Source organism: Symphalangus syndactylus, chromosome 10 (assembly GCF_028878055.3).
Source record: "Symphalangus syndactylus isolate Jambi chromosome 10, NHGRI_mSymSyn1-v2.1_pri, whole genome shotgun sequence".
In the NCBI taxonomy this organism is placed as follows: domain Eukaryota; kingdom Metazoa; phylum Chordata; class Mammalia; order Primates; family Hylobatidae; genus Symphalangus; species Symphalangus syndactylus.
In genome coordinates, this window is record NC_072432.2 from 58,567,284 (window position 1) to 58,587,776 (window position 20,493).

General features: G+C 38.5%; 1 long non-coding RNA gene across 1 annotated transcript in view; it reads right to left on the reverse strand.

Annotated features, from left to right (window-relative positions):
- Positions 1–219: 219 nt before the first annotated feature.
- LOC129492201 (uncharacterized) overlaps positions 220–20,493 on the reverse strand; it is an 80,891-nt gene continuing 60,617 nt past the window's right edge. The window contains exon 4 of the long non-coding RNA XR_008660754.2: positions 220–1,537. This is a non-coding gene — a long non-coding RNA (uncharacterized lncRNA). The remainder of the gene's footprint in view (positions 1,538–20,493) is intronic.

A 20,493-nucleotide genomic window follows, 5' to 3' on the forward strand; every position in this document is an offset into this window, starting at 1 on the left:
CAATGCACTGAAAGCATCCCTCTATAGTTTACGTCTAGTACAATTTCCAATCAGTAGAGGGCTCCCTCGTCTGTGCAAGGCCCACAGTAAAAATGCACAGTCTGTACATGCAGCAGTCACACATCATGTGCATGTTCACGCGCACACACACACACAAACACACTCTCTCTCTCTCACACACACACACACCATCTAGATTAATAAAGCTGTCATTTTTCATTGTTTTCAAATCACCTTTAATAGCAGTTGAGTTTCAAGCTTAGGGGAAGGAACACACAGGCAGCACCCATTGGCAATATGTTAGAACATTCTCTACCTAAAAATACTGATAGGTGTTTACAAGTTTTCTTCATTTCACTGTGACATTCCTCAGCTCTGATGTGCATTTGGCTGCTTTCCTGAATTCACACATCTCTCTGCTCATGTGCTTGTGCATTTTGCAGAAGTGTCACTACCCAAGTTTTGCAAAATAACGAACTCAATCTTCTAAGTGACGTTGCTGAAGCTGTCTTTATTACGCCCTCCAAAACTTGAGAGTCAAAAATAAAAATTAGAAAAATGAAGCAACTAGTAATGTTTGCTTTTGACTGAAGTCACTGAGTCCAGCTGTATTTTTCCCCACTGAAAAATAGATGAAGACATCCTAACTGGGTTGAGTTTTATTTGGGATTTTTTTCCCCTCTCCTTGGCCTGTAGGCTAGCTGATTCACTGATGCACAGTGAAAATGCCAAAAATACGCAAACCTCGCTGGGGTAGAAATTTGTAACAGAAAGGGAATTTCTGGCGGTGTAAAACCAGGGCTGGAATAATCTCAGACTGTACCCCCAGGCCAGTTTTCATGATACAGTTAAAAACTGGCTAGGCTGCCAGCAGAATCAACTGTTTAAACATCTTGCTGATTGTTTATGGTAGTTGCCCAATAGATGCTTAAAAACATTGGTTTTCATGGACCTCTGGTGGAAACCTCTTATACCCAGCTGATCCTAGGTTATTATTCATATATTTGCTCAGTAGCCAGATCCAAGAATTCATCTGGAAGCTCTTAAAGGACAGAGAAGAGAAAGAGTCTATCATTTTTCAATTCTAGAATCACCATGTCTGAGAAATTTTTCTTGCCCACACTTTAATGCTCCCCACAAGGCCCTCTGCTTAATAATCTCACCAGTTTCTTTATGTGTCACATATTTCCATTGTCTACTCTAGCCTGCAGTTTAAAATGGGGACATTTTGAAAGGAATGTGCTGCTTTTTGCCCTTTATCCCACTTGCTCTTGCTAAAGTTCAACCTTGAAATGCCTCATCCCATTAGCTATATGTTTCCGGGCCTTTCCAGAAGGCATCTCACATATGCTTGAAACAGATCAGTCAGCTCTCAGGTGGCAACTACCGGATACAACAACCACTTTGGTTCAGGATTAGGAAGCCTGATTATGCCACAGATCTGAACCTTGTTCAGCAATCCAAAACTCCTGCCAGTGAAGCAGATATTTTGATCTCCTCTCCAAAGCTTGTGTTGATCTCTCCATTGGTTTCAAAACTGGAGTGGAAGAAAGAAGCATGATTAATCCTGACTATCTCTGCTCTCCAATCTCAACAGCCATATATTATGATCTTCATAAAGAAACTAAGATTCAGAGAGGTTAAGCAACATGCAAATATCATCCATTAGTAAACGGCAGCCCCAGAATTCAAATCCACGCTTTCTAAGTCTTAATCCTGTGCTTGTTTCACAGCTCCTGTAACATTAGATAAGAAGCTTACCCTTGCTCTGCAAGGGTTCATATAAAGATTAGTATACTTCTGCCTATAAAACATGAGATAAAAATATAATGGCCTCATAGACTGAAACGATACACAATTCTAAATAAAAACCAATTCTTTTGTTTTGACATTCAAAGTCACCTACTCTTTATGACCACTACCCTCATTGCAAATGCCTCTATTCTGATGTGCTTTTCCATTAAATAAGATTTGCACCATCCTTCTTTGGAGCCTTTGCTCATGCAGGCCTTCTCACATTCCCTTTATTCTTATTTCTCATTCATCCAATTCTCATTCATGCTTCAGAACCTTGCCTCTAACAACTTTCACCAGTTAGCTCAGGTTTTCCTCTGACAGCTATTGTTGTAAACCTCTCAGTTTGCATTTATGCATCTTCATGTTATTTGGGAATTTTGCAAGTGGATATACCATTTTCACATGTCTGGATAGTAATCTCTTGAGATTATGAGTAGTCTTCGCTATATATGTAGATATTAAGGGGGCTTATTTATACCAGATATTGGCCATACAATCTCATCACCTATAGATGCTTTTTCACTGTATTGATAGATTAATGCTCCCCTTTAAACATACCTCTAAACTACTCAAACTCTATAAATGTATCTCCATATATCCCTGCAATTCTCTTTTTGAAACTAGAACAAAGTAAGAGAATTGTTTCTAAAAATTTGAGCTTGAAGTAGAAAAGAGGAGGATGAAAAAATAATAAGTAACATTTTAAACTTTTTCTTACTCTGTTCTATATTCAGAAAATGTTTTAATGATACAATTTTGACATCTGTAGCAAGACAAAGTTCCTTTCTTTTAATCACCAAGTCAAAGAATATTTCCATTGAGCTGGTTTCCATGAACAATGAACTCATATATTTCCATTGACTAACAAAGGAATATTGACATCAAACATATATATTTAATTATGGATGAATATCAATACATGAGCATGGAGTCCTTAGGAAAATTACAAATGCCGAAGTACTTTGTAGAGTATTGCATAACTGATTTTATCAGCCAGAATAGAGGATGGATCTTATGCTCTAAATATTTAAATTTGGGGGACAACTTAACAAGTTTTCTTTCATGGTCATCATTTTTAGAAATCTTTCTATAACTTAGGGAAGTGTTATAAATAATACAGAGTGGGAATATCCTAGGGAGAAATGAGAATTTCTGATTCTAAGAGGGACAGTACATAATTTCATCTCGTGTACCAAATCTGAGTGGTTGGCAGTGGCTGTCGAGACTTTAGAGTGCTATGTTGATGAGGATTCTGGGTCTGGGGCCAGGCTCTGTCATGTCACGAGTGATTAGTAATGTTTGCAATAAATGCAGAATTGTAAGGGAAAGCACATGTCATATTTTGCCGCTGCTGCTGTGTTGCTGAGATTCTGCCATTTTTTTGTTCTTCTTTGGTGTCCAGGAAGGGCTTAGACCCATGAATGTTAACATTATAATGCCATATGGGGACATACAGTAAAAATATATGAAAACCTCTATGTTCAGGGTACGCCCATCCTGGGATATGAATGGTAGTAGATCATAGGCAGTGTTGTATAACCAGATTGCCAAAGTGATGGGGCGAGGGACAGGGGAGAAAGCATTTGCTGGTTTCCATGCTGTAAAGACTTTTGCCCTGGCTGATTCCAAGCCACCAATGTGAGATCATTAAACTCAGAGCTGGAAAGACACGTGTACAGCCCAGGCCAGTATGAGGAGGCTACAGCCAACCAGTAATTATAAGTGAAATTCTAGGGTTCAGGGGGCTGAGTAAACTCTGGGCCATAGAATAGAGGATGGACATAGGGATCCAAGGAAGGACCAGAAGGCCATAGACAGATTAGCTGTGTGCAGCTGGGGAACAGTATCAGCTATAAATCAGAGCTCAGGCTAACATTTCAAAGTTATAACAACATAAGAATCAGTTTCAATGCCACCCTCCAAAAACATACATTTTACCTTATCTACCAATATAATGCATCTTCCAGGTCCATATGCTGAGATAGCATAGTATATCAGTAATGAGCATGGTTTTTGTTTTGTTTTGTTTTTGTTTTTTGTTTTTTGTTTTTTGTTTTTTGTTTTTTTTGAGAGAGAGTTACGCTCTTGTTGCCCAGGCTGGAGTGCAATGGTGTGATCTCAGCTCACCACAACTTCCGCCTCCTGGGTTCAAGCGATTCTCTTGCCTCGGCCTCCTGAGTAGCTGGGATTACAGGCATGCGCCAACATGCCCAGCTAACTTTGTATTTTTAGTAGAGACAGGGTTTCTCCATGTTTGTCAGGCTGGTCTCAAACTCCTGACCTCAGGTATCCGCCCGCCTCAGCCTCCCAAAGTGCTGGGATTACAGGCATGAGCCACTGCGCCCAGTCCTAAGTGCATGGTTTTTAGAGCCAGACACCATGGGCTTGAATTCTAGTTCCACCATGTATTAAATATTAGCTCTGAAACCTTGAGAAAATTACTTAGCCTCTCTGTGCCTCAGTTTTCTCATCTATTAAAATAGGGATATTAATAGCACCATCGGGTCATTTAAAATTGAATGAGTTAGTAACTGTAAACCACATAGAACAACGTGTGCATTTGCCGCATGGAGACTGATGCATAAGTGCATAATAAAGGTACATAAAATGTAGATTTGCAACTTTTATCAAAATATCATTTTCAGTATGTAATTTGCCCTTGAACTTAGGACAGAGGCACAGGATAGCTATGATAAAAATGCTCACTAGTGTAACTGATTAACTACATTTATAAGCATAACAATTTCACTTGTCTTTCTATATCATTCCGTTTATCTTGGGAAGATAAGTAGGAATAACAATTATAATAGCAAATATACATCATTTTTAAAGTTCCATTTTATAGTAATTTAGATTTTTTATGGCAAATTTAGTAACAAGGCCAAAATTGAGATGTTTTTATTCTTACAGATTTCATTTTACATTGAAAAGCGGCACTGTTTTTCTTATGTTGAAGAGTTTACTGAGGAAACTTCATATCTGAGATTTAGTGTTTTAATCTATAATAGATTGTGCATGTAATAAAGGACATTTTTCCCTATTGGAAATCTAAAAAATATGTCAATTTCTCAAACATAAATTCATAAAATAAAAATTCTGGCAGTGGTCAAGCTCATTATACCACAGTGATCCTGTTTTCCTCAGCACTAGATTTAACCTTCTAACTCTGTAAATTTCACACTTAGCCAAGTTTTTAGCTAAAACAAGTTAAAATAGAGCAGAAAGAACCTTTCCTGCCAGTTCTATTCAGTAGCATGTTAATCAGATTGCAGTAATAAGTATGAAACAATGCATGCAATTAGCAGTGGTTAATTTGAAACTACTTCATGTCAGTTTCTTTCAGAGCAATACGTTAGTAGAGTAATTATTTATTACCCTGAGGACATGATCAATGATATCCTTCTATAATAACGTCTGCAAAAAGAGTAGCCATCTTCATTTGCATAAAAGGAAGCTATAGAAACTGTTTTTTTTTTTTCAGCTAAATAAAAGCAGAAAACTGTTTCTAAGCTCTTTCCAACCATTTCATTAGTGGTAATAGATAAGCAAATCATTTGTTACACTTCAATATTTTTATGGTAACATAATGCTGAGGGAAAAAAAACAGCATTAATGATTTAAATCCACAAAGACTATCTTTATTGAGAAAGGGGAAAACGATCCATTTCTAAATGTCATTGTTGTCATTAATGTGTATGTGCTAGGCCCTTCCACACACATGATAATTCACTAGTTCCTTAGCTGGAGCTTGAGGATAGTATTTATGGCAAGCCCTAAGTGATAGCAAACACATAGTCTACACAGCTGAGCCACGGTTGGGCAAAGGCAAGAAAAAGATGTCTGTTTAACCCGGTGGCCACAATTAGATGGTGCAGTTAAATAATTGGGAAGGTGATATTAGAGGATTCCACCTTGGCTTTCAGAGTCCACTGTGTAGGAGGCAAGAAATCCTGTATGTCTTCATGTCCAATTAATTCATCTTATTATATAAAATACCCATCTTTCTGAGGAGGACAAGAGAAATATTTCACCTTTGGAAGTAGTTAGTCTGGACAATGGAAGAGAGGAGACTGAAAAATGGAATAGGCTGGAAAGGCCTAGTACAGCAGAAATGGTTAGAATGATGCACCAGTCTGAGAAGGATCCTCCACATTTTACCACCCCGGGGGCCTCCATTCATTTGGAGAACGGCATTCTACCAGTTGGGCAGTTGACGGCCTGCACATCTATATGTGAGGGACCCAAACTGAGATGGTGATTTGGGGCAGAGGTTGAGGTCAAATTTCAAAGTAGGAGGACCAGATGAGAGACACAGGCAGGTTTTAGAGTTCAAGTGAGGTAGGGGTCTCCAAATTCTATTCAAGATGTCCTCAGTATTTAGCCATTTGTGGAAGGATTTGTAGCTCTAATAGAGTCAAAGATAAAGCTAAACTGGTGAAATTACCAGTCATATTGTACCTTACGTACAGAAAGTCAGCAGAGTATCATGGGTGGAAGAAAGAAATTTTCAAACGTATAAAATGAAAATAGCCAGAGGGTGGAGCCAAGATGGCCAAATAGGAACAGCTCCGGTCTCCAGCTCCCAGCCCCAGTGACACAGAAGACGGGTGATTTCTGCATTTCTGCTTGAGGTACCAGTTTCATCTCACTAGGGAGTGCCTAACAGTGGGTTCAGGACAGTCGGTGAAGCACACTGTGCGCGCGAGCCGAAGCAGGGCGAGGCATTGCCTCACTCAGGAAGCGCAAGGGGTCAGGGAGTTCCCTTTCCTAGTCAAAGAAAGGGGAAACAGACGGCACCTGGAATATCGGGTCAGTCCCATCCTAATACTGCGCTTTTCCAACGGGCCTGGAAAACGGCACACTAGGAGATTGTGTCCCGCACCTGGCTCGGAGGGTCCTATGCCCACGGAGTCTCGCTGATTGCTAGCACAGCAGTCTGAGATCAAGCTGCAAGGCGGCAGCGAGGCTGGGGGAGGGGCGCCCGCCATTGCCCAGGCTTGCTTAGGTAAACAAAGCAGCCAGGAAGCTCGAACTGGGTGGAGCCCACCACAGCTCAAGGAGGCCTGCCTGCCTCTGTAGGCTCCACCTCTGGGGGCAGGGCACAGACAAACAAAAACTCAGCGAGAACCTCCACAGACTTAAATGTCCCTGTCTGACTGACAGCTTTGAAGAGAGTAGTGGTTCTCCCAGCACGCAGCTGGAGATCTGAGAACAGACAGACTGCCTCCTAAAGTGGGTCCCTCACCCCTGAGCAGCCTAACTGGGAGGCACCCCCCCAGTAGGGACAGACTGACACTTCATTCAACCGGGTACTCCTCTGAGACAAAACTTTCAGAGGAACTATCAGACAGCTGAATTTGTGATCTCACGAAAATCTGCTGTTCTGCAGCCACCGCTGCTGACACCCAGCCAAACAGGGTCTGGAGTGGACCTCTAGTAAACTCCAACAGACCTGCAGCTGAAGGGCCTGTCTGGTAGAAGGAAAACTAACAAACAGAAAGGACATCCACACCAAAAACCCATCTGTACATCACCATCATCAAAGACAAAAAGTAGATAAAACCACGAAGATGGGGAAAAAACAGAGCACAAAAACTGGAAACTCTAAAAAACAGAGCACCTCTCCTCCTCCAAAGGAACGCAGTTCTTCACCAGCAACGGAACAAAGCTGGATGGAGGATGACTTTGATGAGTTGAGAGAAGTCTTCAGACGATCAAACTACTCTGAGCTACGAGAGGAAATTCAAAACAATAGCAAAGAAGTTAAAAACTTTGAAAAAAAATTAGAAGAATGGATAACTAGAATAACCAATGGAGAGAAGGGCTTAAAGGAGCTGATGGAGCTGAAAGCCAAGTTTCGAGAACTACGCGAAGATTGCAGAAGCCTCAGTAGCAGATGCGATCAACTGGAAGAAAGGGTATCGCTGATGGAAGATGAAATGAAGAGAGAAGGGAAGTTTCGAGAAAAAAGAATAAAAAGAAATGAACAAAGCCTCCAAGAAATTTGGGACTATGTGAAAAGACCAAACCTACGTCTGATTGGTGTACCTGAAAATGATGGGGAGAATGGAACCAAGTTGGAAAACACTCTGCAAGACATTATCCAGGAGAACTTCCCCAATCTAGCAAGGCAGGCCAGCATTCAGATTCAGGAAATACAGAGAACGCCACAAAGATACTCCTCGAGAAGGGCAACTCCAAGACACATAATTGTCAGATTCACCAAAGTTGAAATGAAGGAAAAAATGTTAAGGGCAGTCAGAGAGAAAGGTCGGGTTACCCACAAAGGGAAGCCCATCAGACTAACAGCTGATCTCTCAGCAGAAACTCTACAAGCCAGAAGAGAGTGGGGGCCGATATTCACCATTCTTAAAGAAAAGAATTTTCAACCCAGAATTTCCTATCCCGCCAAACTAAGCTTCATAAGTGAAGGAGAAATAAAATACTTTACAGATAAGCAAACGCTGAGTGATTTTGTCACCACCAGGCCTGCCCTAAAAGAGCTCCTGAAGGAAGCACTAAACATGGAAAGGAACAACCGGCACCAGCCACTGCAAAAACATGCCAAACGGTAAAGACCATCAAGGCTAGGAAGAAACTACAGCAACTAACGAGCAAAATAACCAACTAACATCATAATGACAGGATCAGATTCGCACATAACAATATTAATGTTAAATGTAAATGGGCTAAATGCTCCAACCAAAAGACACAGACTGGCAAACTGGATAAGGAGTCAGGACCCATCAGTGTGCTGTATTCAGGAAACCCATCTCACGTGCAGAGACACACACAGACTCAAAATAAAGGGATGGAGGAAGATCTATCAAGCAACTGGAAATCAAAAAAAGGCAGGGGTTGCAATCCTAGTCTCTGATAAAATAGACTTTAAACCAACAAAGATCAAAAGAGACAAAGAAGGCCATTACATAATGGTAAAGGGATCAATTCAACAAGAAGAGCTAACTATCCTAAATATATATGCACCCAACACAGGAGCACCCAGATTCATAAAGCAAGTCCTTAGTGACCTACAAAGGGACTTAAACTCCCACACAATAATAATGGGAGATTTTAACACCCCACTGTCAGCATTAGACAGATCAACGAGACAGAAAGTTAACAAGGATATTCAGGAATTGAACTCAGCTCTACATGAAGTGGACCTAATAGACATCTACAGAACTCTCCACCCCAAATCAACAGAATATACATTTTTTTCAGCACCACACCACACCTATTCCAATATTGACCACATAGTTGGAAGTAAAGCTCTCCTCAGCAAATGTAAAAGAACAGAAATTATAACAAACTGTCTCTCAGACCACAGTGCAATCAAACTAGAACTCAGGATTAAGAAACTCACTCAAAACCGCTTAACTACATGGAAACTGAACAACCTGCTCCTGAATGACTATTGGGTACATAATGAAATGAAGGCAGAAATAAAGATGTTCTTTGAAACCAACGAGAACAAAGACACAACATACCAGAATCTCTGGGACACGTTCAAAGCAGTGTGTAGAGGAAAATTTATAGCACTAAATGCCCACAAGAGAAAGCAGGAAAGATCCAAAATTGACACCCTAACATCACAATTAAAAGAACTAGAAAAGCAAGAGCAAACACATTCAAAAGCTAGCAGAAGGCTAGAAATAACTAAAATCAGAGCAGAACTGAAGGAAATAGAGACACAAAAAACCCTTCAAAAAATTAATGAATCCAGGAGCTGGTTTTTTGAAAAGATCAACAAAATTGATGGACCGCTAGCAAGACTAATAAAGAAGAAAAGAGAGAAGAATCAAATAGATGCAATAAAAAACGAAAAAGGGGATATCACCACCGATCCCACAGAAATACAATCTACCATCAGAGAATACTACAAACACCTCTATGCAAATAAACTAGAAAATCTAGAAGAAATGGATAAATTCCTCGACAAATACACCCTCCCAAGACTAAACCAGGAAGAAGTTGAATCTCTGAATAGACCAATAACAGGTTCTGAAATTGTGGCAATAATCAATAGCTTACCAACCAAAAAGAGTCCAGGACCTGATGGATTCACAGCTGAATTCTACCAGAGGTACAAGGAGGAACTGGTACCATTCCTTCTGAAACTATTCCAATCGATAGAAAAAGAGGGAATCCTCCCTAACACATTTTACGAAGCCAGCATCGTCCTGATACCAAAACCTGGCAGAGACATAACCAAAAAAGAGAATTTCAGACCAATATCCTTGATGAACATTGATGCAAAAATCCTCAATAAAATACTGGCAAACCGAATCCAGCAGCACATCAAAAAGCTTATCCACCATGATCAAGTGGGCTTCATCCCTGGGATGCAAGGCTGGTTCAACATATGCAAATCAATAAATGTAATCCAGCATATAAACAGAACCAAAGACAAAAACCACATGATTATCTCAATAGATGCAGAAAAGGCCTTTGACAAAATTCAACAACCATTCATGCTAAAAACTCTCAATAAATTAGGTATTGATGGGACATATCTCAAAATAATAAGAGCTATCTATGACAAACCCACAGCCAATATCATACTGAATGGGCAAAAAGTGGAAGCATTCCCTCTGAAAACTGGCACAAGACAGGGATGCCCTCTCTCACCGCTCCTATTCAACATAGTGCTGGAAGTTCTGGCCAGAGCAATCAGGCAGGAGAAGGAAATAAAGGGTATTCAATTAGGAAAAGAGGAAGTCAAATTGTCCCTGTTTGCAGATGACATGATTGTATATCTAGAAAACCCCACTGTCTCAGCCCAAAATCTCCTTAAGCTGATTAGCAACTTCAGCAAAGTCTCAGGATACAAAATTAATGTACAAAAATCACAAGCATTCTTGTACACCAATCACAGACAGAGAGCCAAATCATGAGTGAACTCCCATTCACAATTGCTTCAAAGAGAATAAAATACCTAGGAATCCAACTTACAAGGGATGTGAAGGACCTCTTCAAGAACTACAAACCACTGCTCAATGAAATAAAAGAGGATACAAACAAATGGAAGAACATTCCATGCTCATGGGTTGGAAGAATCAATATCGTGAAAATGGCCATACTGCCCAAGGTAATTTATAGATTCAATGCCATCCCCATCAAGCTACCAATGACTTTCTTCACAGAATTGGAAAATCTACTTTAAAGTTCATATGGAACCAAAAAAGAGCCCGCATCGCCAAGTCAATCCTAAGCCAAAAGAACAAAGCTGGAGGCATCACGCTACCTGACTTTAAACTATACTACAAGGCTACAGTAACCAAAACAGCATGGTACTGGTACCACAACAGAGACATAGATCAATGGAACAGAACAGAGCCCTAAGAAATGATGCCGCATAGCTACAACTATCTGATCTTTGACAAACCTGACAAAAACAAGAAATGGGGAAAGGATTCCCTATTTAATAAATGGTGCTGGGAAAACTGGCTAGCCATATGTAGAAAGCTGCAACTGGATCCCTTCCTTACACCTTATACAAAAATTAATTCAAGATGGATTAAAGACTTATATGTTAGACCTAAAACCATTAAAATCCTACAAGAAAACCTAGGCAATACCATTCAGGACATAGGCGTGGGCAAGGACTTCATGTCTAAAACACCAAAAGCAATGGCAACAAAAGCCAAAATCGACAAATGGGATCTCATTAAACTAAAGAGCTTCTGCACAGCAAAAGAAACTATCATCAGAGTGAACAGGCAACCTACAGAATGGGAGAAAATTTTTGCAACCTACTCATCTGACAAAGGGCTAATATCCAGAATCTACAATGAACTCAAACAAATTTACAAGAAAAAAACAAACAACCCCATCAAAAAGTGGGCAGAGGACATGAACAGACACTTCTCAAAAGAAGACATTTATGCAGCCAAAAAACACATGAAGAAATGCTCCTCATCACTGGCCATCAGAGAAATGCAAATCAAAACCACAGTGAGATACCATCTCACACCAGTTAGAATGGCCATCATTAAAAAATCAGGAAACAACAGGTGCTGGAGAGGATGTGGAGAAATAGGAACACTTTTACACTGTTGGTGGGACTGTAAACTAGTTCAACCATTGTGGAAGTCAGTGTGGCGATTCCTCAGGGATCTAGAACTAGAAATACCATTTGACCCAGCCATCCCATTACTGGGTATATACCCAAAGGACTATAAATCATGCTGCTATAAAGACACATGCACACGTATGTTTATTGCGGCACTATTCACAATAGCAAAGAGTTGGAACCAACCCAAATGTCCAACAACGATAGACTGGAATAAGAAAATGTGGCACATATACACCATGGAATACTATGCAGCCATAAAAAATGATGAGTTCATGTCCTTTGTAGGGACATGGATGAAACTGGAAAACATCATTCTCAGTAAACTATCGCAAGGACAAAAAACCAAACACCGCATGTTCTCACTCATAGGTGGGAATTGAACAATGAGAACTCATGGACACAGGAAGGGGACCATCACACTCCGGGGACTGTTGTGGGGTGGGGGGAGGGGGGAGGGACAGCATTAGGAGATACACCTAATGCTAAATGACGAGTTAATGGGTGCAGGAAATCAACACGGCACATGGATACATATGTAACAAACCTGCACATTGTGCACATGTACCCTAAAACCCTAAAGTATAATAAAAAAATAAATAATAAATAAATAAATAAATAAATAAAAAATAAAATGCATAGAAGAAAAAAAAAAAAAGAAAATAGCCAGGCACGGTGGCTCACGCCTGTAATCCAGTACTTTGGGATGCAGAGGCGGGTGGATCATCTGAGGTCGAGAGTTCGAGACCAGCCAGACCAACATGGCGAAACCCCGTCTCTGCTAAAAATACAGAATTAGCTGGGCATGGGGGTGCATGCCTGTAATCCCAGCTATTCGGGAGGCTGAGGCGGGAGAATCGCTTGAACCCAGAAGGCAGAGGTTGTGGTGAGCCAAGATCGTGCCATTGCACTCCATTCTGGGCAACAAGAGCGAAACTCTGTCTCAAAAAAGAAAAAAGAAAAAGTGAAAACAATAATCTTTAATAAAATAAAAATATTCGCTTTAAAAATTTTTGAAAGGATTACATGAGAATTGTGTACATGGTGGACTTTTATGTTACAACCACTCAGCTCCTTTTTGTTTTTCCAGGAATAGTGTTCCCTTTCTATGAGAGCCATCCTCCTTCCACACCATCATTTCTGCTGGGTATTGTCATACTTGTATATTACTCAGGCAACTTGATCCTGTATTATCAATGTGAGTATGGGAGCTACCTGCCCTGTTAGTCTAGTTTGAATTCTTTTTTGCAATGTTTTGCATTCAAATAGGGAAAGAAAGTAGCATCTGGTGTGGTACCCATGAAACATAAAATGAAGAGCTGTCAGCAGCAATGTTACCTATCATATGGAGGAAGATGGTCTGCAGTAGGACAGAAGAGAGCTGGCATGGAGAGAAGGAGAGAGAAAGTCCTGATGAAATTCAGTTCCCTATCATTTTATTTTTATTCTTTTAGGGACAGGGTCTTGTTCTGTCATCCAGGCTAGGGTGCAGTAGCATGATTATAGCTCACTGTAACCTCGAGCTCCTGGACTCAAGCAATCCTCCCACCTCAGCTTCCTGAGTAGGTAGGACTACAGGTGCACACTACTATGCCCTGCTTTTTTTTTTTTTTTTTTTTTTTTTTTTTTTTTGTAGAGATAGGGGTCTTGCTATGTTGCCCAAGCTCTTCTAGAACTTCAAGCAATTCTCCCACCTTGGCCTCCCAAAATGCTGGGATTACAGTCATGGCCTGTCTGCTTTATCATCTCATTCTTGAGGCCCAGTGGAACCCTTGCTCTTCCCGCAGTTTATTTAGTCAACTCCTCTTTCAGTATTGTTATACACTCCAGTGTCCTTTCAATGAATCACCTCTCCTTAAGCTACTTTGAATTAGTTATCTGAGTAAAGCAGAATGCACTATACTCTGCTTAGCATGAAACACGTACGAGGTCTAAAGAAAAGAAAAGAAAAGAAGATGAAGAAGAAAAATAGAAAAAAGCAACATATTGAACATAAAATCCTATTAAGCTTATAGATAGTTCTTTGTAGATGAGTATTTAATTGCTTTCTAATTGTTTCAGGTATATTAATCATGCTTTACTAAATAGTATTTGACTTTTTAACATAAGATAATATATATTGTATATTAAGTTATCTCAAATAATATCCACTACAGTTCCAGCCTAAAAATAGTAAACAAAAAAAAAACTAATTAATTGATCTAATAATTTGCTTTTGTCCATTCACTTTTCAATTTTTCTAAGACTCTGGGTCACCATTTAATGCACCAGAAGTAATAACTTCCTAATGGTGTGCCAATGATAGACAAGATCTAAGGTATCTCTGGGGAGCCATTACCACTTTTTCCATCAGATTTGGCACAATATTTACATGACTCCGTGTGTTACTAATTTGACAAGAATGGTTTCACTTCATGAAAACCTGAAGCATAAAGTAGAATTTGGGGCAGCTTCTTAGTTTATCCACCAGCCAATAAACTTAGTAAAACCTAGAGTAATAGCCAAGTCCCAGACATCTAAGGAAAAAAGTCCTGAGAATCAAGTTGTTGAGATTTTTTAGACTTCTCATCCAGTAAACGGGATAAGTACAGTTAGCAGCAAAGAGAAATGTTTCCTATTTGATTTTATTAACTGATTGATATGAATTAATGCATTAAGATATTTGATTGTGTCATAAAATGTGTATATGAGCATCATGATTCAATTTAATGTACCTATTACTGGTTGATGTGCCATTATATTAGGCTAAATTAAAAGATTTTATGGAAAAAAATTACAATTAAAGACTCAAAATTGATTGCATTCATAACTTAAAAGAAGATATTCTGTTCCATTAATATTTTGAATAATTAAAATAATATATCAGAAAACAATGTGGAAAAATTGAGAGGTAGACAAGGTAAAACAAAGACAAATAGATATAAAGTCAAAAATTAAGTTCACTTTCTATGTTAAATCAGTATTTTCTCTTTAGCTCAAGTTTTTAAGAACTGAACGAGTAAGAAAAGTCACATAGTTAACTGCTTGTCTCAGCAAGTAAGTTTTAGGTCACATTGTCATAAAAGAGATGAATATCCCTCCTTTCTTCTTCCAAATTACAAAACAAATTGATTCCAAATACAGCATTTTAATTTTTTAAAATAATGTTTTCATAGACAATAAGATGACACTTTGAATAGACCATGAAAACTCTCTAAATGCAACATGTGCCTTATGAAGGGTGGCCATTTGTCTAGGACTGAGGGATTTCTGGGTCATGAGACTTTCAGTGTTAATATGAGGACAATCCTCCGGGCAAACTGAGGTGGTTGGTCATCCTATATGAGCAAATTACTTAGCTTATTTGTAAACATAAGTATCCAGAAGCAGATTTTTTTTTAATGTTGTGATTTAGTCTTGAAGACTTAAATTTTCTTCTCTCCCATTTTAAGTAGATAAAGGCTGATTACTATAAAGATATATGGCATTGACATATTGGGATTTTTCTAAGATTTCTTATTTCTCTTAATTCTAAGGATCAGGAAATATTCTACTTTTCCTACTGGCAGTGTGGTCCATGGACCAAAACCATCAGCCTCACCTAGGAGTTTATGAACAGTTCATAATAATAAAATTAAACTCAGGCATACTGAGAACACAGAGTCTGTATTACTAACAAATTCGCAGGTGATTCATATATGCAGTAAAGTTTAAGAGGCACTGATCTAAATTCTCTTAAGAATTTTCTAAATGGACTCCAATTTTTCTCTATTGTCAACTCTTTTGAATTCCTGTCTAGTCCACTACAAAGCCAATACAGCCTCATTAGCTCAGCTGCAATTAATTTGAGATGCATAATCATTTGACCTGGGTTGGACTGACAATTTTGCCCTGCAACCCTTGCCCTACATCTGAAAAGGACTTATCTAAGTAAGAGGGCAGAGTTGGAAAAACCTACCTTTTTAACTTGTTAACAAATTAATTCTTCGTAAAGTATTGAATGCTATCTGGAAATTAAAATAGGCCTAACAGGACCTTTATTTGAAAACTTTTTGTTTGCAGGCAATTCAAATTAGTGAAAGAAAGAAAACTATATGGGATTAAAAAATATTTACACAGCCATCCCCCAGTTGGCCTGATTTTGTGAAGTTTGATTGAACATTTTAGCAACTCCTGTCTAATTAGTTAAGCTCATTTAACGTACTTTCCTGATACATTATACTGCAAAATTGAGTCTAACTCTTGGAAGAAGCCATACTCTTTTAGGCCTCCGTGTTTTCTTTGCCTTTGTGTTTTCTGATTAGGAATCCCCTCCGCACCATCCTCAAACCCCGTACCTGTTTTCTGACTGGAAAACTCATACTCGTCCTTTAAATGTCATTTTAAATGCTATTTCCTAGGTAATCAATCATCCAGGTTTAGGTTCTCCCCTAGTGTCTCACTCTCTTTCTGTCTTTGAACCGTGTTTAACATTTATTACATTGGATTGTTAAGGTTTGTATGTGAGAGATCCTCCAAATGGACTATTGAGTCCTGCGGGCAAATTACCTTTATAGGCTTAACAACCAACCCTGACTATGGGCTTAACAGGTATTTGTTGAATGTGTGTATGAATGAGAAACTGAGTGAATGAATGAATATGTTTTAAGTGATGAAAGCTCACTGAGAATGAACATTTTTAATGTTCTTATATATTTATTTCAATAAATTCTTAATGTCCTAGAAGAACCAGAAGAGAGAGGAGATACAGACATGTGTGTCTAGAAATCTGATGCAGGTCCATCATTTCAGTGCACATAAACATGTTATGGAAGCTGAAACTGAAGTAACTGATGCTTTTTGCATTATTTCTTCAAAGTTTTCTTTGTTTAAAAAGTCAGCCCATTTGTACCACAAGGCAGATTGTTCTATGGTTTGCTCCAGTTTCCACTAGTCCTGTGCTATGATGACGGGGCACACACTGGCTTGGTCTTTCCAGTCTCACTGTAAGAGGATAGACCTTTAATCTCCTAATGCATTACTGGAATGAAGACTGGCGATTGAGATTTGTTGACATTGGCAAAAATGCCATTTAAAGTTTACAAAGAGCTATGAACTTCAAGGATGAAGGCTGAAATTTAATTTTAAAGTAAATTACACTTTTGGAGAAGATTCATGCAAATTGTTAGATGTGAATTTAAGTCAAATGCTTGCCCATAGTTTTTGGAAAATACCTATCTATATGTATGTCTTAAAATTAGCAAAAAAGCACCATTCCGGATAAAGAAGGGTAGTGTTTTATTTAGGAATCTAAATTAACTATATCTTAGTGTACTTACACCCTTGTGGATTTGGGAGCAGGGACTGAATCTCAAATGCCTTCAGAGAGAAGGCTGATAAAGTAAATGAGTGAAGTGAGCCAGGTGGGGCTTGAGGTAACCCAAGAGTTTATGCTATGTCAAAGGGGTAACATTTACTTTGCCTCAACAGATTATGATCATGCAGAAATATGACTTTAAGATTGCCATATATTTTAGTTTTTCAAAAGAAGCTAATGTTCTAGACATTTATACAAAATATCCCATCATTTAAATGTTGGCAAGTAATTCATAATTTTAAACCTGTGTGAGTTAAATAGAATATGTCTGCTGAGTGGATATGGCTCACTAACTAACAATGTATACCCTTTGTTATGGAGGAATGTCTCTCTTTGAAATCTGAATTTAGACTGTTCTGACGCCATAAATAATTGGATGTCCTTGCATGGTAGAATGTGTTCTGCGAGAAGGTCTTTCCTGGTTGTAATGCCTAGTTGGAAAAGACTGCAGAAGGGTCATGTAGACTCTGTCTGGAAAGAAACTAGTCAAGGATAAATGCAATGCAATCTGAAATGGATGGGTGATATGTTACCCATGGTAATTAGTTAAAAATAAATAATCCTGCCGGGCACGGTGGCTCACGCTTGTAATCCCAGCACTTTGGGAGGCCAAGGCGGGCGGATCACGAGGTCAGGAGATCGAGACCATGGTGAAACCCTGTCTCTACTAAAAATACAAAAAATTAGCCGGGCGTGGTGGCGGGCACCTGTAGTCCCAGCTACTCAGAGAGGCTGAGGCAGGAGAATGGCGTGAACCCGGGAGGCGGAGCTTGCAGTGAGCCGAGATTGCGCCACTGCACTCCAGCCTGGGCGACAGAGCAAGACTCCGTCTCAAAAAAAAAAAAAAATAAATAAATAAATAAATAAATAATCCACACTTCAAAAAATGTATTTCAAGACTCCAGTGATAGTTCCTCTGGGGACATCGAAATCTGTGTGGATGTTTCCCCTACGGAAAATAGTTCTTTTAAGTGTGGCCACTTTTAATAGGTGATGAAAGTTTCTCTACACCACACTGCACATCCATCATCCCTGAGTCTTGTTTAAAGTTACAGTGTGATCTATTTTGTGCTATGGAAAATTTAAAAGCACCTATACCATGTTTTAGGAAGAATAACCAGTGAAAGAGCTGTCTCCTTTCCCCAAGACCATATTGGAAATTCCAGCAATAGCTATCAGTGAAGAACTGTTGTACCCAGTAATAGAAATCTATTAATAGTAGGTCATAGCAAAGGCAGCAGCAAAACACAGCAATAAAAGGCAAGAGAACCCAACATATAGCGTTTCCATGAATAAGCGCATTGGGAATTCTCCCTAACCCCCAGATAACTGGGCATAAATTGGCAATCTAATTTCTGGCAATAAAGCTTAAAGGGGAGTAATGCTATAATCATATATGTTGTAAAAATTGTTTCTTGTATTATACTTTTCGGATGATGAGGCTTAAAATATATAGGTTACACTCTACAACATAAATATTTCATAATATAATGCTTTGAATTTTGTGAAACTCAATTAACAATTTTATACATCTGCAATCTAATGTTGGTATTTACTAATATCAGCATTACTGCTGTCAATTTTACAAGAATAAAGTATAAAATATGTGGCTTGTCACCCATGTTTGCTTTTTGCTCAATTCATTGGTGCTATTCTTACAGCTTAGCAGTCTGACAAACCCAAAACATTCCTTCTTCTCCTTGCCCTTCCAGAACCTCCTCTATAGCACCCCATATGCAAATCTACAATACGAGATCACTTTACTAAAATAAACTGAATGAATGTTATAAGCTATATGAATAGCAAGAAATAATATAGAATCTGTCCAAATTAAATGATTTATTTCAAGATGTTGGCATCATCTTTTGCTTCTTAATAATCATAATATCTTTACAAAAGAAATCATCACAAACTGGGCACAAATACAGGATTTATATTTTGTTTTTAAAGATCATCTCTGTTTATTGCAAAGCACTCACTCTTCCAAGATCTTCCGCTGCCTTGTTTCTCTAGCTCTTCTGCAGATAGTCATTCTGTTTTCCATTCCAGTGTATCAAAAGAAGCTTGAACCCTATTTCTTACATTTTCATAATTTCATAATACAAAACACTTCTTAGACTGATTGAAATGACTCAAACAGACAAAGAAGAATTGGATGACCATAATTTTTAATGCTTTCTCATACGTCCACTTGGTCAGAATACAACTTGACCAATGGACTCTTACACATATGCATGAATTTCTGCTATATTAAAAAATCTGTACAAGAGGTAGTGTGGGATATTAACTCAACTTCTTTTTAAATCTTATTGTCTTTGTCTATATTGTTTTGTTATCTATTCTAATAGAAGATAAATAAGGCATCTCCGAGTTGTTATTCAATTAATTACTGTCTATTTTCATATCTTTAGAGAAATTCACTTTTGATGGCACTCTACTGAGAAGCAGTATATGGCTTTGGAAGAGGGAAGCCAAGAGGAGAAGTCAACAATACTAGAGGGCTTTACCTCTTTAGAAAATGAGTAGGGCAGGGAAAGACACATTCATTTCAGCTTGGATCATTACCACACTGGTTCTGTTCCTCTGTTTCTAGGTGATAGAAACAATTAAAATGGAAATCTGGTTCAAAGGAGATAAAGAAGAATAGGTCATTGCCCATCACTCTGAATATCCAGACACTAGTTCGGCGTGACTCATCTATCCACACTGTGAAACCAGTCTGGAGGGCTGAACTTCTCACATATCTATAAATGATCACTTGTTTTATACTAAAAGGCTAGTATTATATCAGCTGTATTAATTGTCACCCAAATTAAAGTTTAAATATTATTTTGTTTCCATTTTGATTGGGGGAGGGATGGCTGTGGGGTTTCTTTCTATTCTAGCAATGAGGAAAGACCAAGGTGACTTTGGAGAGGAAGTTGCCTTGCGATACTATCATTATCAGTAATTAGCCACAGTTAGTAAGCTTCTATTAATCAAATCCACATCTGGAAAGACTTTAACTAATTCTGTGAGATGAACAGTGTTTGCAAAATTTAAAGCGTGGAAGGTAACATTGCATAATTTTGCAAGCCAATGCAGGGCAGAAAAGAGAAAAAACTCTATCATTAAAGCATAAATAACCTTGTTTAATTAAGCCTATTATCTATAAATTATATATAACATTTATATACGTACATAGAATAATTGTAACTATTCCTTTTAACAAAATTGGAAACTCAAAATAAAAAAATAACTTCTACATATATCCCTCTCATATATTAGTTAATGAGATACGATAGCA